The following is a 17,178-nucleotide window of genomic DNA, read 5'->3' on the forward strand; positions in this document are numbered from 1 at the left end:
CCTCCGTGGACTTGCAATAGAGGCCCCAGGGTGCCCCTTGCCCTCCATTAGGGGCTACTGACCCCAGCAAGCTACCCAGGGCTCCACCTCTCTCCCTGGACTTGTAGTAGAGGCCCTAGGCTGCCCTCTGGCCCTCCACCTAGGGGCCTCTGACCCCAGCAAGCTACCCAGGGGTCCACCTCTCTCCCTGGACTTTTAGAAGAGGCCCCAGGGTGCCCCCTGGCCCTCCACCTAGGGGCCTCTGACCCCAGCAAACTACCCAGGGGTCTACCTCTCTTCCTGGACTTGCAGTAGAGGCCCTACGGTGCCCCCTGGCCCTCCCCCTAGGGGCCTCTGACACCAGCAAGCTTCCCAGTGGTCCACCTCTCTCCCTGGACTTGCAGTAGAGGCCCCAGGGTACCCCGTGGCCCTCCACCTAGGGGCCTCTGACCCCAGCAAGCTACTCAGGGGTCCAGCTCCCTCCGTGGACTTGCAATAGAGGCCCCAGGGTGCCCCTTGCCCTCCATTAGGGGCTACTGACCCCAGCAAGCTACCCAGGGCTCCACCTCTCTCCCTGGACTTGTAGTAGAGGCCCTAGGCTGCCCTCTGGCCCTCCACCTAGGGGCCTCTGACCCCAGCAAGCTACCCAGGGGTCCACCTCTCTCCCTGGACTTTTAGAAGAGGCCCCAGGGTGCCCCCTGGCCCTCCACCTAGGGGCCTCTGACCCCAGCAAACTACCCAGGGGTCCACCTCTCTTCCTGGACTTGCAGTAGAGGCCCTACGGTGCCCCCTGGCCCTCCCCCTAGGGGCCTCTGACACCAGCAAGCTTCCCAGTGGTCCACCTCTCTCCCTAGACTTGCAGTAGATGCCCCAGGGTGACCCTTGGCCCTCCACCTAGGGGCCTCTGACCCCAGCAAGCTACCCAGGGTCCACCTATCTCCCTGGACTTGCAGTAGAGTCCCCAGGGTGCCCCATGGCCCTCCACCTAGGGCCCCTCTGACCCCAGCAAGCTACCCAGGGCTCCAACTCTCTCCCTGGACTAGCAGTATAGGCCCCACGGTGCCCCCTGGTCCTCCACCTAGGGGCCCCTGACACAAGCAAGCTGCCCAGAGGTTCACCTCTCTCCCTGGACTTGCAATAGAGGCCCCAGGGTGCCCCCTGGCCCTCCCCCTAGGGGCCTCTGACACCAGCAAGCTTCCCAGTGGTCCACCTCTCTCCCTAGACTTGCAGTAGAGGCCCCAGGGTGACCCTTGGCCCTCCACCTAGGGACCTCTGACCCCAGCAAGCTACCCAGGGGCCTACCTATCTCCCTGGACTTGCAGTAGAGCCCCCAGGGTGCCCCATGGCCCTCCACCTTGGGCCCTCTGACCCCAGCAAGCTACCCAGGGCTCCAACTCTCTCCCTGGACTTGCAGTATAGGCCCCAGGGTGCCCCCTGGTCCTCCACCTAGGGGCCCCTGACCCAAGCAAGCTGCCCAGGGGTCCACCTCTCTCCCTGGACTTGCAATAAAATTACCTGGGTGCCCCTTGGCCCTCCACCTAGGGGCCTCTGACCCCAGAAAGCTACCCAGGGGTCCACCTCTCTCCCTAGACTTGCAGACTAGGCCCCAGGGTGACCGTTGGCCCTCCACCTAGGGGCCTCTGACCCCAGCAAGCTACCCAGGGGCCTACCTATCTCCCTGGACTTGCAGTAGAGTCCCCATGGTGCCCCATGGCCCTCCACCTAGGGCCCTCTGACCCCAGCAAGCTACCCAGGGCTCCAACTCTCTCCCTGGACTAGCAGTATAGGCCCCAGGGTGCCCCTTGGTCCTCCACCCAGGGGCCCCCAACCCAAGCAAGCTGCCCAGAGGTCCACCTCTCTCCCTGGACTTGCAATAGAGGCCCCAGGGTGCCCCCTGGCCCTCCCCCTAGGGGCCTCTGACACCAGCAAGCTTCCCAGTGGTCCACCTCTCTCCCTAGACTTGCAGTAGAGGCCCCAGGGTGACCCTTGGCCCTCCACCTAGGGACCTCAGACCCCAGCAAGCTACCCAGGGGCCTACCTATCTCCCTGGACTTTCAGTAGAGTCCCCAGGGTGCCCCATGGCCCTCCACCTAGGGGCCCCTGACCCAAGCAAGCTGCCCAGGGGTCCACCTCTCTCCCTGGACTTGCAATAGAGGCCCCAGGGTGCCCCTTGGCCCTCCACCTTGGGGCCTCTGACCCTAGAAAGCTACCCAGGGCTCCACCTCTCTCCTTGGACTTGCAGTAGAGGCCACAGGGTGCCCATTGGCCCTCCACCTAGGGTTCTCTGACCCCAGCAAGCTACCGAGGGGTCCACCTATCTCCCTGGACTTGCAAAAGTGTCCCCAGGGTGCCCCATGGCCCTCCACGTAGGGCCCTCTGACCCCAGCAAGCTACCCAGGGGTCCAACTCTCTCCCTGGACTTGCAGAAGAGGCCCCAGGGTACCCCGTGGCCCTCCACCTAGGGGCCTCTGACCCCAGCAAGCTACCCAGGGGTCCACAACTCTCCCTGGACTTGCAGTAGAGGCCCCTGGGTACCCCGTGGCCCTCCACCTAGGGGCCTCCGAACCCAGCAAGCTACCCAGGGGTCCAGCTCTCTCCCTGGAATTGCAATAGAGGCCCCAGGGTGCCCCCTTGCCCTCCACCTAGGGCCCTCTGACCCCAGCAAGCTACCCAGGGCTCCACCTCTCTCCTTGGACTTGCAGTAGAGGCCACAGGGTGCCCATTGGCCCTCCACCTAGGGTTCTCTGACCCCAGCAAGCTACCGAGGGGTCCACCTCTCTCCCTGGACTTGCAATAGAGGCCCCAGGGTGCCCAGTGACCCTCCACCTAGGGGCCTCTGACTTCAGCAAGCTACCCAGGGGTACACATCTCTCCGTGGACTTGCAGTAGACGCTGCTGGGTACCCCGTGGCCCTCCACCTAGGGGCCTCTGACCCCAGCAAGCTACCCAGGGGTCCACAACTCTCCCTGGACTTGCAGTAGAGGCCCCTGGGTACCCCGTGGCCCTCCACCTAGGGGCCTCTGACCCCAGCAAGCTACCCAGGGGTCCACATCTCTCCCTGGACTTTTAGTAGAGGCCCCTGGGTGCCCCCTGGCCCTCCACCTAGGGGCCTCTGATCCCAGCAAGCTACCCAGGGCTCCACCTCTCTCCCTGGAGTTATAGTGGAGGCCCCAAGGTGTCCCCTGGCCCTCCACCTAGGGGCCTCTGACCCCAGCAAACTACCTAGGGGTCCACATCTCTTCCTGGGCTTGCAGTAGAGTCCCCAGGGTGCCCCATGGCCCTCCACCTAGGGCCCTCTGACCCCAGCAAGCTACCCAGGGGTCCACATCTCTCCCTGGAATTGCAGTATAGGCCACAGGGTGCCCCCTTGCCCTACACATAGGGGCCTCTGACCCCAGCAAGCTACCCAGGGCTCCACTTCTCTCCCTGGACTTGCAGTAGAGGCCCCAGGGTGCCCCCTTGCCCTCCACCCAGGGGCTACTGACCCCAGCAAGCTACCCAGGGCTCCACCTCTCTACCTGGACTTGCAGTAGAGGCCCCAGGGTACCCCGTGGCCCTCCACCTAGGGGCCTCTGAGTCCAGCAAGCTACCCAGGGGTCCACATCTCTCCCTGGACTTGCAGTAGAGGCCCCAGGGTACCCCGTGGCCCTCCACCTAGAGGCCTCCGAACCCAGCAAGCTACCCAGGGGTCCAGCTCTCTCCCTGGACTTGCAATAGAGGCCCCAGGGTGCCCTCTTGCCCTCCACCCAAGGGCTACTGACCCCAGCAAGCTACCCAGGGCTCCACCTTTCTCCCTGGACTTGTAGTAGAGGCCCTAGGCTGCCCTCTGGCCCTCCACCTAGGGGCCTCTGACCCCAGCAAGCTACCCAGGGGTCCACCTCTCTCCCTGGACTTGCAGTAGAGGCCCCAGGGTGCTCATTGGCCCTCCACCTAGGGGTCTCTGACCCCAGCAAGCTACTGAGGGGTCCACTTCTCTCCCTGGACTTGCAATAGAGGCCCCAGGGTGCCCATTGGTCCTCCACCTAGGGGTCTCTGACCCCAGCAAGCTACCGAGGGGTCCACCTCTCTCCCTGGACTTGCAGTAGAGGCCCCGGGGTGCCCATTGGCCCTCCACCTAGGGGCCTCTGACCCCAGCAAGCTACCGAGGGGTCCACCTCTCCCTGGACTTGCAGTAGAGGCCCCAGGGTGCCCCTTGGCCCTCCACCTAGGAGCCTCTGACCCCAGCAAGCTACCCAGGGGTCCACATCTCTCCCTGGACTTGCAGTAGACGCCCCTGGGTGCCCCCTGGCCCTCCACCTAGGGGCCTCTGACCCCAGCAAGCTACCCAGGGCTCCACCTCTCTCCCTGGACTTGCAGTAGAGGCCCCAGGGTACCCCGTGGCCCTCCACATAGGGGCCTCTGACCCAAGCAAGCTACCCAGGGGTCCAACTTTCTCCCTGGACTTGCAATAGAGGCCCCAGGGTGCCCCCTAGCCCTCCACCTAGGGGCCTCTGAATCCAGCAAGCTACCCAGGGGTCCACATCTCTCCCTGGACTTGCAGTAGAGGCCCCAGGGTACCCGGTGGCCCTCCACCTAGGGGCCTCTGAACCCAGCAAGCTACCCAGGGGTCCAGCTCCCTCCGTGGACTTGCAATAGAGGCCCCAGGGTGCCCCCTTGCCCTCCACCCAGGGGCTACTGACCCCAGCAAGCTACCCAGGGCTCCACCTCTCTCCCTGGACTTGTAGTAGAGGCCCTAGGCTGCCCTCTGGCCCTCCACCTAGGGGCCTTTGACCCCAGCAAGCTACCCAGGGCTCCACCTCTCTCCCTGGACTTGCAGTAGAGGCCCCAGGGTGCCCATTGGCCCTACACCTAGGGGTCTCTGACCCCAGCAAGCTACCGAGGGGTCCACCTCTCTCCCTGGACTTGCAGTAGACGCCCCTGGGTGACCCCTGTCCCTCCAACTAGGGGCATCTGAACCCAGCAAGCTACCCAGGGGTCCAGCTCCCTCCGTGGACTTGCAATAGAGGCCCCAGGGTGCCCCCTTGCCCTCCACCCAGGGGCTACTGACCCCAGCAAGCTACCCAGGGCTCCACCTCTCTCCCTGGACTTGCAGTATAGGCCCCAGGGTGCCCTCTGGCCCTCCACCTAGGGGCATCTGACACCAGCAAGCTACCCAGGGGTCCACCTCTCTCCCTGGACTTGCAGTATAGGCCCCAGTGTGCCCTCTGGCCCTCCACCTAGGGACCTCTGACCCCAGCAAGCTACCCAGGGGTCCACATCTCTCCTTGGACTTGCAGTAGAGGCCCCAGGGTACCCCGTGGCCCTCCACCTAGGGACCTCTGACCCCAGCAAGCTACCCAGGGGCCTACCTATCTCCCTGGACTTGCAGTAGAGTCCCCAGGGTGCCCCATGGCCCTCCACCTTGGGCCCTCTGACCCCAGCAAGCTACCCAGGGCTCCAACTCTCTCCCTGGACTTGCAGTATAGGCCCCAGGGTGCCCCCTGGTCCTCCACCTACGGGCCCCTGACCCAAGCAAGCTGCCCAGGGGTCCACCTCTCTCCCTGGACTTGCAATAGAGGCCCCAGGGTGCCCCTTTGCCCTCCACCTAGGGGCCTCTGACCCCAGAAAGCAACCCAGGGGTCCACCTCTCTCCCTAGACTTGCAGACTATGCCACAGGGTGACCCTTGTCCCTCCACTTATGGGCCTCTGACCCCAGCAAGCTACCCAGGGGCCTACCTATCTCCCTGGACTTGCAGTTGAGTCCCCAGGGTGCCCCATGGCCCTCCACCTAGGGCCCTCTGACCCGAGCAAGCTACCCAGGGCTCCAACTCTCTTCCTGGACTAGCAGTATAGGCCCCAGGGTGCCCCCTGGTCCTCCACCTAGGGGCCCCTGACCCAAGCAAGCTGCCCAGAGGTCCACCTCTCTCCCTGGACTTGCAGTAGAGGCCCTAAGGTGCCCCCTGGCCCTCCCCCTAGGGGCCTCTGACACCAGCAAGCTTCCCAGTGGTCCACCTCTCTCCCTAGACTTGCAGTAGAGGCCCCAGGGTGACCCTTGGCCCTCCACCTAGGGGCCTCTGACCCCAGCAAGCTACCCAGGGTCCACCTATCTCCCTGGACTTGCAGTATAGTCCCCAGGGTGCCCCATGGCCCTCCACCTAGGGCCCCTCTGACCCCAGCAAGCTACCCAGGCCAACAACTCTCTCCCTGGACTAGCAGTATAGGCCCCACGGTGCCCCCTGGTCCTCCACCTAGGGGCCCCTGACCCAAGCAAGCTGCCCAGAGGTTCACCTCTCTCCCTGGACTTGCAATAAAGGCCCCAGGGTGCCCCCTGGCCCTCCCCCTAGGGGCCTCTGACACCAGCAAGCTTCCCAGTGGTCCACCTCTCTCCCTAGACTTGCAGTAGAGGCCCCAGGGTGACCCTTGGCCCTCCACCTAGGGACCTCTGACCCCAGCAAGCTACCCAGGGGCCTACCTATCTCCCTGGACTTGCAGTAGAGCCCCCAGGGTGCCCCATGGCCCTCCACCTTGGGCCCTCTGACCCCAGCAAGCTACCCAGGGCTCCAACTCTCTCCCTGGACTTGCAGTATAGGCCCCAGGGTGCCCCCTGGTCCTCCACCTAGGGGCCCCTGACCCAAGCAAGCTGCCCAGGGGTCCACCTCTCTCCCTGGACTTGCAATAAAAGCACCTGGGTGCCCCTTGGCCCTCCACCTAGGGGCCTCTGACCCCAGAAAGCTACCCAGGGGTCCACCTCTCTCCCTAGACTTGCAGACTAGGCCCCAGGGTGACCCTTGGCCCTCCACCTAGGGGCCTCTGACCCCAGCAAGCTACCCAGGGGCCTACCTATCTCCCTGGACTTGCAGTAGAGTCCCCATGGTGCCCCATGGCCCTCCACCTAGGGCCCTCTGACCCCAGCAAGCTACCCAGGGCTCCAACTCTCTCCCTGGACTAGCAGTATAGGCCCCAGGGTGCCCCTTGGTCCTCCACCTAGGGGCCCCCAACCCAAGCAAGCTGCCCAGAGGTCCACCTCTCTCCCTGGACTTGCAATAGAGGCCCCAGGGTGCCCCTTGGCCCTCCACCTTGGGGCCTCTGACCCTAGAAAGCTACCCAGGGGTCCACCTCTCTCCCTAGACTTGCAGACTAGGCCCCAGGGTGACCGTTGGCCCTCCACCTAGGGGCCTCTGACCCCAGCAAGCTGCCCAGGGGCCTGCCTATCTCCCTGGACTTGCAGTAGTGTCCCCAGGGTGCCCCATGGCCCTCCACGTAGGGCCCTCTGACCCCAGCAAGCTACCCAGGGGTCCAACTCTCTCCCTGGACTTGCAGAAGAGGCCCCAGGGTACCCCGTGGCCCTCCACCTAGGGGCCTCTGATCCCAGCAAGCTACCCAGGGGTCCACAACTCTCCCTGGACTTGCAGTAGAGGCCCCTGGGTACCCTGTGGCCCTCCACCTAGGGGCCTCTGAACCCAGCAAGCTACCCAGGGGTCCAGCTCTCTCCCTGGAATTGCAATAGAGGCCCCAGGGTGCCCCCTTGCCCTCCACTTAGGGCACTCTGACCCCAGCAAGCTACCCAGGGCTCCACCTCTCTCCTTGGACTTGCAGTAGAGGCCGCAGGGTGCCCATTGGCCCTCCACCTAGGGGTCTCTGAGCCCAGCAAGCTACAGAGGGGTCCACCTCTCTCCCTGGACTTGCAATAGAGGCCCCAGGGTGCCCAGTGACCCTCCACCTAGGGGCCTCTGACTTCAGCAAGCTACCCAGGGGTCCACATCTCTCCGTGGACTTGCAGTAGACGCTGCTGGGTACCCCGTGGCCCTCCACCTAGGGGCCTCTGACCCCAGCAAGCTACCCAGGGGTCCACAACTCTCCCTGGACTTGCAGTAGAGGCCCCTGGGTACCCCGTGGCCCTCCACCTAGGGGCCTCTGACCCCAGCAAGCTACCCAGGGGTCCACCTCTCTCCCTGGACTTTAAGTAGAGGCCCCTGGGTGCCCCCTGGCCCTCCACCTAGGGGCCTCTGATCCCAGCAAGCTACCCAGGGCTCCACCTCTCTCCCTGGACTTATAGTGGAGGCCCCAAGGTGTCCCCTGGCCCTCCACATAGGGGCCTCTGACCCCAGCAAACTACCTAGGGGTCCACATCTCTTCCTGGGCTTGCAGTAGAGTCCCCAGGGTGCCCCATGGCCCTCCACCTAGGGCCCTCTGACCCCAGCAAGCTACCCAGGGCTCCAACTCTCTCCCTGGACTTGCAGTATAGGCCCCAGGGTGCCCCCTGGTCCTCCACCTAGGGGCCTCTGACCCTAGCAAACTACCCAGGGGTCCACCTCTCTCCCTGGACTTGCAGTAGAGGCCCCAGGGTGCCCCAAGGCCCTCCCCCTAGGGGCCTCTGACACCAGCAAGCTTCCCAGTGGTCCACCTCTCTCCCTAGACTTGCAGTAGAGGCCCCAGGGTGACTCTTGGCCCTCCACCTAGGGGTCTCTAACCCCAGCAAGCTACCCAGGGTCCTACCTAACTCCCTGGACTTGCAGTAGAGTCCCCAGGGTAGCCCATGGCCCTCCACCTAGGGGCCTCTGACCCCAGCAAGCTACCCAGGGCTCCAACTCTGTCCCTGGACTTGCAGTATAGGCCTCAGGGTGCCCCCTTGTCCTCCACCTAGGGGCCCCTGACCCAAGCAAGCTGCCCAGGGGTCCACCTCTCTCCCTGGACTTGCAATAGAGGCTCCAGGGTGCCCCTTGGCCCTCCACCTAGGGGCCTCTGACCCCAGAAAGCTACCCAGGGGTCCACCTCTCTCCCTAGACTTGCAGACTAGGCCCCAGGGTGACCCTTGGCCCTCCACCTAGGGGCTTCTGACCCCAGCAAGCTGCCCAGGTGCCTGCCTATCTCCCTGGACTTGCAGTAGAGTCCCCAGGGTGCCCCATGGCCCTCCAACTAGGGCCCTCTGACCCCAGCAAGCTACCCAGGGGTCCACATCTCTCCCTGGACTTGCAATAGAGGCCCCAGGGTGCCCCCTGGTACTCCACCTAGGGGCCCCGGACCCAAGCAAGCTGCCCAGGGGTCCACATCTCTCCCTGGACTTGCAGTAGAGGCCCCAGGGTGCCCCCTGGTCCTCCACCTAGGGGCCTCCGAACCCAGCAAGCTACCCAGGGGTCCAGCTCTCTCCCTGGACTTGCAATAGAGGCCCCAGGGTGCCCTCTTGCCCTCCACCCAAGGGCTACTGACCCCAGCAAGCTACCCAGGGCTCCACCTCTCTCCCTGGACTTGTAGTAGAGGCCCTAGGCTGCCCTCTGGCCCTCCACCTAGGGGCCTCTGACCCCAGCAAGCTACCCAGGGCTCAGCCTCTCTCCCTGGACTTGCAGTAGAGAACCCCAGGGTGCCCATTGGCCCTCCACCTAGGGGTCTCTGACCCCAGCAAGCTACCGAGTTGTCCACCTCTCTCCCTGGACTTGCAATAGAGGCCCCAGAGTGCCCCGTGACCCTCCACCTAGGGGCCTCTGACCCCAGCAAGCTACCCAGGGGTCCACATCTCTCCCTGGACTTGCAGTAGAGGCCCCAGGGTGCCCATTGGTCCTCCACCTAGGGGTCTCTGACCCCAGCAAGCTACCGAGGGGTCCACCTCTTTCCCTGGACTTGCAATAGAGGCCCCAGGGTGCCCCCTGGTCCTCTACCTAGGGGCCCCGGACCCAAGCAAGCTACCCAAGGGTCCACCTCTCTCCCTGGACTTATAGTAGAGGTCCTACGGTGCCCCCTGGCCCTCCCCTTTGGGGCTACTGACCCCAGCAAGCTTCCCAGTGATTCAACTCTCTCCCTGGACTTGCAGTAGAGGCCCTAGCCTGCCCTCTGGCCCTCCACCTATGGGCCTCTGACCCTAGCAAGTTACCTAGGGCTTCACCTCTCTCCCTGGACTTGCAGTATAGGCCACAGGGTGCCCCCTTGCCCTCCACCTAGTGGCCTCTGACCCCAGCAAGCTACCCAGGGCTCCTTCTCTCTCCCTGGACTTGCAGTAGAGGCCCCAGGTTGACCCTTGGCCCTCCACCTAGGGCCCTTTGACCCCAGCAAGCTACCCAGGGGTCCAGCTCTCTCTCTGGACTTGCAGTATAGGCCACAGGGTGCCCCCTTGCCCTCCACCTAGTGGCCTCTGACCCCAGCAAGCTACCCATGGCTCCAGCTCTCTCCCTGAACTTGCAGTAGAGGCCCCAAGGTACCCTGTGGCCCTCCACCTAGGGGCCTCTGACCCCAGCAAGCTACCCAGGGGTCCACATCTCTCCCTGCACTTGCAGTAGAGGCCCCTGGGAACCCCGTGGCCCTCCACCTAGGGGCCTCTGAACCCAGCAAGCTACCCAGGGGTCCAGCTCTCTCCCTGGAATTGCAATAGAGGCCCCAGGGTGCCCCCTTGCCCTCCACCCAGGGGCTACTGACCCCAGCAAGCTACCCAGGGCTCCACCTCTCTCCCTAGACTTTAAGTAGAGGCCCTAGGCTGCCCTCTGGCCCCCCACTTAGGGGCCTCTGACCTCAGCAAGCTACCCAGGGCTCCACCTCTCTCCCTGGACTTGCAGTAGAGGCCGCAGGGTGCCCATTGGCCCTCCACCTAGTGGTCTCTGACCCCAGCAAGCTACCCAGGGGTCCACCTCTCTCCCTAGACTTTTAGTAGAGGCCCCAGGGTGCCCCCTGGCCCTCCAACTAGGGGCCTCTGTCCCCAGCAAGCTACCCAGGGGTCCACATCTCTCCCTGGACTTGCAGTAGAGGCCCCAGGGTACCCCGTGGCCCTCCACCTAGGGGCCTCTGAACCCAGCAAGCTACTCAGGGGTCCAGCTCCCTCCGTGGACTTGCAATAGAGGCCCCAGGGTGCCCCTTGCCCTCCATTAAGGGCTACTGACCCCAGCAAGCTACCCAGGGCTCCACCTCTCTCCCTGGACTTGTAGTAGAGGCCCTAGGCTGCGTTCTAACCCTCCACCTAGGGGCCTTTGACCCCAGCAAGCTACCCAGGGCTCCACCTCTCTCCCTAGACTTGCAGACTAGGCCCCAGGGTGACCCTTGGCCCTCCACCTAGGGGCTTCTGACCCCAGAAAGCTACCCAGGGGTCCACCTCTCTCCCTGGACTTGCAATAGAGGCCCCAGGGTGCCCCTTGGCCCTCCACCTAGGGGCCTCTGACCCCTGAAAGCTACCCAGGGGTCCACCTCTCTCCCTAGACTTGCAGACTAGGCCCCATGGTGACCCTTGGCCCTCCACCTAGGGGCTTCTGACCCCAGCAAGCTGCCCAGGTGCCTGCTTATCTCCCTGGACTTGCAGTAGAGTCACCAGGGTGCCCCATGGCCCTCCACCTAGGGCCCTCTGACCCCAGCAAGCTACCCAGGGGTCCACATCTCTCCCTGGAATTGCAGTATAGGCCACAGGGTGCCCCCTTGCCCTACACATAGGGGCCTCTGACCCCAGCAAGCTACCCAGGGCTCCACTTCTCTCCCTGGACTTGCAGTAGAGGCCCCAGGGTGCCCCCTTGCCCTCCACCCAGGGGCTACTGACCCCAGCAAGCTACCCAGGGCTCCACCTCTCTACCTGGACTTGCAGTAGAGGCCCCAGTGTACCCCGTGGCCCTCCACCTAGGGGCCTCTGAGTCCAGCAAGCTACCCAGGGGTCCACATCTCTCCCTGGACTTGCAGTAGAGGCCCCAGGGTACCCCGTGGCCCTCCACCTAGAGGCCTCCGAACCCAGCAAGCTACCCAGGGGTCCAGCTCTCTCCCTGGACTTGCAATAGAGGCCCCAGGGTGCCCTCTTGCCCTCCACCCAAGGGCTACTGACCCCAGCAAGCTACCCAGGGCTCCACCTTTCTCCCTGGACTTGTAGTAGAGGCCCTAGGCTGCCCTCTGGCCCTCCACCTAGGGGCCTCTGACCCCAGCAAGCTACCCAGGGGTCCACCTCTCTCCCTGGACTTGCAGTAGAGGCCCCAGGGTGCTCATTGGCCCTCCACCTAGGGGTCTCTGACCCCAGCAAGCTACTGAGGGGTCCACTTCTCTCCCTGGACTTGCAATAGAGGCCCCAGGGTGCCCATTGGTCCTCCACCTAGGGGTCTCTGACCCCAGCAAGCTACCGAGGGGTCCACCTCTCTCCCTGGACTTGCAGTAGAGGCCCCGGGGTGCCCATTGGCCCTCCACCTAGGGGCCTCTGACCCCAGCAAGCTACCGAGGGGTCCACCTCTCCCTGGACTTGCAGTAGAGGCCCCAGGGTGCCCCTTGGCCCTCCACCTAGGAGCCTCTGACCCAAGCAAGCTACCCAGGGGTCCACATCTCTCCCTGGACTTGCAGTAGACACCCCTGGGTGCCCCCTGGCCCTCCACCTAGGGGCCTCTGACCCCAGCAAGCTACCCAGGGCTCCACCTCTCTCCCTGGACTTGCAGTAGAGGCCCCAGGGTACCCCGTGGCCCTCCACATAGGGGCCTCTGACCCCAGCAAGCTACCCAGGGGTCCAACTTTCTCCCTGGACTTGCAATAGAGGCCCCAGGGTGCCCCCTAGCCCTCCACCTAGGGGCCTCTGAATCCAGCAAGCTACCCAGGGGTCCACATCTCTCCCTGGACTTGCAGTAGAGGCCCCAGGGTACCCCGTGGCCCTCCACCTAGGGGCCTCTGAACCCAGCAAGCTACCCAGGGGTCCAGCTCCCTCCGTGGACTTGCAATAGAGGCCCCAGGGTGCCCCCTTGCCCTCCACCCAGGGGCTACTGACCCCAGCAAGCTACCCAGGGCTCCACCTCTCTCCCTGGACTTGTAGTAGAGGCCCTAGGCTGCCCTCTGGCCCTCCACCTAGGGGCCTTTGACCCCAGCAAGCTACCGAGGGGTCCACCTCTCTCCCTGGACTTGCAGTAGACGCCCCTGGGTGACCCCTGTCCCTCCAACTAGGGGCATCTATCACCAGCAAGCTACCCAGGGGCCCACCTCTCTCCCTGGACTTGCAGTAGACGCCCCTGGGTGACCCCTGTCCCTCCAACTAGGGGCATCTATCACCAGCAAGCTACCCAGGGGCCCACCTCTCTCCCTGGACTTGCAGTATAGGCCCCAGGGTGCCCTCTGGCCCTCCACCTAGGGGCATCTGACACCAGCAAGCTACCCAGGGGTCCACCTCTCTCCCTGGACTTGCAGTATAGGCCCCAGTGTGCCCTCTGGCCCTCCACCTAGGGACCTCTGACCCCAGCAAGCTACCCAGGGGTCCGCATCTCTCCCTGGACTTGCAGTAGAGGCCCCAGGGTACCCCGTGGCCCTCCACCTAGGGACCTCTGACCCCAGCAAGCTACCCAGGGGCCTACCTATCTCCCTGGACTTGCAGTAGAGTCCCCAGGGTGCCCCATGGCCCTCCACCTTGGGCCCTCTGACCCCAGCAAGCTACCCAGGGCTCCAACTCTCTCCCTGGACTTGCAGTATAGGCCCCAGGGTGCCCCCTGGTCCTCCACCTACGGGCCCCTGACCCAAGCAAGCTGCCCAGGGGTCCACCTCTCTCCCTGGACTTGCAATAGAGGCCCCAGGGTGCCCCTTTGCCCTCCACCTAGGGGCCTCTGACCCCAGAAAGCAACCCAGGGGTCCACCTCTCTCCCTAGACTTGCAGACTATGCCACAGGGTGACCCTTGTCCCTCCACTTATGGGCCTCTGACCCCAGCAAGCTACCCAGGGGCCTACCTATCTCCCTGGACTTGCAGTTGAGTCCCCAGGGTGCCCCATGGCCCTCCACCTAGGGCCCTCTGACCCGAGCAAGCTACCCAGGGCTCCAACTCTCTTCCTGGACTAGCAGTATAGGCCCCAGGGTGCCCCCTGTTCCTCCACCTAGGGGCCCCTGACCCAAGCAAGCTGCCCAGAGGTCCACCTCTCTCCCTGGACTTGCAATAGAGGCCCCAGGGTGCCCCCTGGCTCTCCCCCTAGGGGCCTCTGACACCAGCAAGCTTCCCAGTGGTCCACCTCTCTCCCTAGACTTGCAGTAGAGGCCCCAGGGTGACCCTTGGCCCTCCACCTAGGGACCTCTGACCCCAGCAAGCTACCCAGGGGCCTACCTATCTCCCTGGACTTGCAGTAAAGTCCCCAGGGTGCCCCATGGCCCTCCACGTAGGGCCCTCTGACCCCAGCAAGCTACCCACGGGTCCAACTCTCTCCCTGGACTTGCAGTAGAGGCCCCAGGGTACCCCGTGGCCCTCCACCCAGGGGCCTCTGAACCCAGCAAGCTACCCAGGGTTCCACCTCTCTCCCTGGACTTATAGTATAGGCCCTACGGTGCCCCCTGACCCTCCCCTTAGGGGCTACTGACCCCAGCAAGCTTCCCAGTGATTCACCTCTCTCCTAGACTTGCAGTAGAGGCCCTAGGCTGCCCTCTGGCCCTCCTTCTATTGGCCTCTGACCCCAGCAAGCTACCCAGGGCTCCAACTCTCTCCCTGGACTAGCAGTATAGGCCCCAGGGTGCCCCTTGGTCCTCCACCTAGGGGCCCCCAACCCAAGCAAGCTGCCCAGAGGTCCACCTCTCTCCCTGGACTTGCAATAGAGGCCCCAGGGTGCCCCCTGGCCCTCCCCCTAGGGGCCTCTGACACCAGCAAGCTTCCCAGTGGTCCACCTCTCTCCCTAGACTTGCAGTAGAGGCCCCAGGGTGACCCTTGGCCCTCCACCTAGGGACCTCAGACCCCAGCAAGCTACCCAGGGGCCTACCTATCTCCCTGGACTTGCAGTAGAGTCCCCAGGGTGCCCCATGGCCCTCCACCTTGGGCCCTCTGACCCCAGCAAGCTACTCAGGGCTCCAACTCTCTCCCTGGACTTGCAGTATAGGCCCCAGGGTGCCCCCTGGTCCTCCACCTAGGGGCCCCTGACCCAAGCAAGCTGCCCAGGGGTCCACCTCTCTCCCTGGACTTGCAATAGAGGCCCCAGGGTGCCCCTTGGCCCTCCACCTTGGGGCCTCTGACCCTAGAAAGCTACCCAGGGGTCCACCTCTCTCCCTAGACTTGCAGTCTAGGCCCCAGGGTGACCGTTGGCCCTCCACCTAGGGGCCTCTGATCCCAGCAAGCTGCCCAGGGGCCTGCCTATCTCCCTGGACTTGCAGTAGTGTCCCCAGGGTGCCCCATGGCCCTCCACGTAGGGCCCTCTGACCCCAGCAAGCTACCCAGGGGTCCAGCTCTCTCCCTGGAATTGCAATAGAGGCCCCAGGGTGCCCCCTTGCCCTCCACTTAGGGCCCTCTGACCCCAGCAAGCTACCCAGGGCTCCACATCTCTCCCTGGACTTATAGTAGAGTTTCCAGGGTGCCCCCTGGCCCTCCACCTAGGGGCCTTTGAGTCCCTTAAGCTACCCAGGGGTCCACATCTCTCCCTGGACTTGCAGTAAAGGCCCCAGGGTACCCCCTGGTACTCCACCTAGGGGCCCCGGACCCAAGCAAGCTGCCCAGGGGTCCACATCTCTCCCTGGACTTGCAGTAGAGGCCCCAGGGTGCCCCCTGGTCCTCCACCTAGGGGCCTCCGAACCCAGCAAGCTACCCAGGGGTCCAGCTCTCTCCCTGGACTTGCAATAGAGGCCCCAGGGTGCCCTCTTGCCCTCCACCCAAGGGCTACTGACCCCAGCAAGCTACCCAGGGCTCCACCTCTCTCCCTGGACTTGTAGTAGAGGCCCTAGGCTGCCCTCTGGCCCTCCACCTAGGGGCCTCTGGCCCCAGCAAGCTACCCAGGGCTCAGCCTCTCTCCCTGGACTTGCAGTAGAGAACCCCAGGGTGCCCATTGGCCCTCCACCTAGGGGTCTCTGACCCCAGCAAGCTACCGAGTTGTCCACCTCTCTCCCTGGACTTGCAATAGAGGCCCCAGAGTGCCCCGTGACCCTCCACCTAGGGGCCTCTGACCCCAGCAAGCTACCCAGGGGTCCACATCTCTCCCTGGACTTGCAGTAGAGGCCCCAGGGTGCCCATTGGTCCTCCACCTAGGGGTCTCTGACCCCAGCAAGCTACCGAGGGGTCCACCTCTTTCCCTGGACTTGCAATAGAGGCCCCAGGGTGCCCCCTGGTCCTCTACCTAGGGGCCCCGGACCCAAGCAAGCTACCCAAGGGTCCACCTCTCTCCCTGGACTTATAGTAGAGGTCCTACGGTGCCCCCTGGCCCTCCCCTTTGGGGCTACTGACCCCAGCAAGCTTCCCAGTGATTCAACTCTCTCCCTGGACTTGCAGTAGAGGCCCTAGCCTGCCCTCTGGCCCTCCACCTATGGGCCTCTGACCCTAGCAAGTTACCTAGGGCTTCACCTCTCTCCCTGGACTTGCAGTAGAGGCCCCAGGGTGCCCATTGGCCCTCCACCTAGGGGCCTCTGACCCCAGCAAGCTACCGAGGGGTCCACCTCTCCCTGGACTTGCAGTAGAGGCCCCAGGGTGCCCCTTGGCCCTCCACCTAGGGGCCTCTGACCCCAGCAAGCTACCCAGGGGTCCACATCTCTCCCTGGACTTGCAGTAGACGCCCCTGGGTGCCCCCTGGCCCTCCACCTAGGGGCCTCTGACCCCAGCAAGCGACCCAGGGGTCCACATCTCTCCCTGGATTTATAGTAGAGGCCCTACGGTGCCCCCTGGCCCTCCCCCTAGGGGCCTCTGACACCAGCAAGCTTCCCAGTGATTCACCTCTCTCACTGGACTTGCAGTAGAGGCCCCAGGTTGACCCTTGGCCCTCCACCTAGGGGCGTCTGACCCCAGCTAGCTGCCCAGGGGCCTGCCTATCTCCCTGAACTTGCAGAAGAGTCCCCAGGGTTCCCCATGGCCCTCCACCTAGGGCCCTTTGACCCCAGCAAGCTACCCAGGGGTCCACCTCTCTCCCCGGACTTGCAGTAGACGCCCCTGGGTGACCCCTGGCCCTCCACCTAGGAGCCTCTGACCCCAGCAAGCTACCCAGGGGTCCACCTCTCTCCCTGGACTTATAGTAGAGTTTCCAGGGTGCCCCCTGGCCCTCCACCTAGGGGCCTTTGAGTCCCTTAAGCTACCCAGGGGTCCACATCTCTCCCTGGACTTGCAGTAGAGGCCCCAGGGTACCCCCTGGCCCTCCAACTAGGGGCCTCTGACCCCAGCAAGCTACCCAGGGGTCCACCTCTCTCCTTGGACTTACAGTATAGGCCCCAGGGTGCCCCCTGGCCCTCCACCTAGGGGCATCTGACCCCAGCAAGCTACCCAGGGGTCCACCTCTCTCCATGGACTTGCAGTATAGGAGCCAGGGTGCCCCCTGGCCCTCCAACTAGGGGCATCTAACACCAGCAAGCTAC

The sequence above is a fragment of the Danio rerio genome, chromosome 16 (assembly GCF_052040795.2).
Source record: "Danio rerio strain M-AB ecotype USA chromosome 16, GRCz13ab, whole genome shotgun sequence".
In the NCBI taxonomy this organism is placed as follows: Eukaryota; Metazoa; Chordata; class Actinopteri; order Cypriniformes; family Danionidae; genus Danio; species Danio rerio.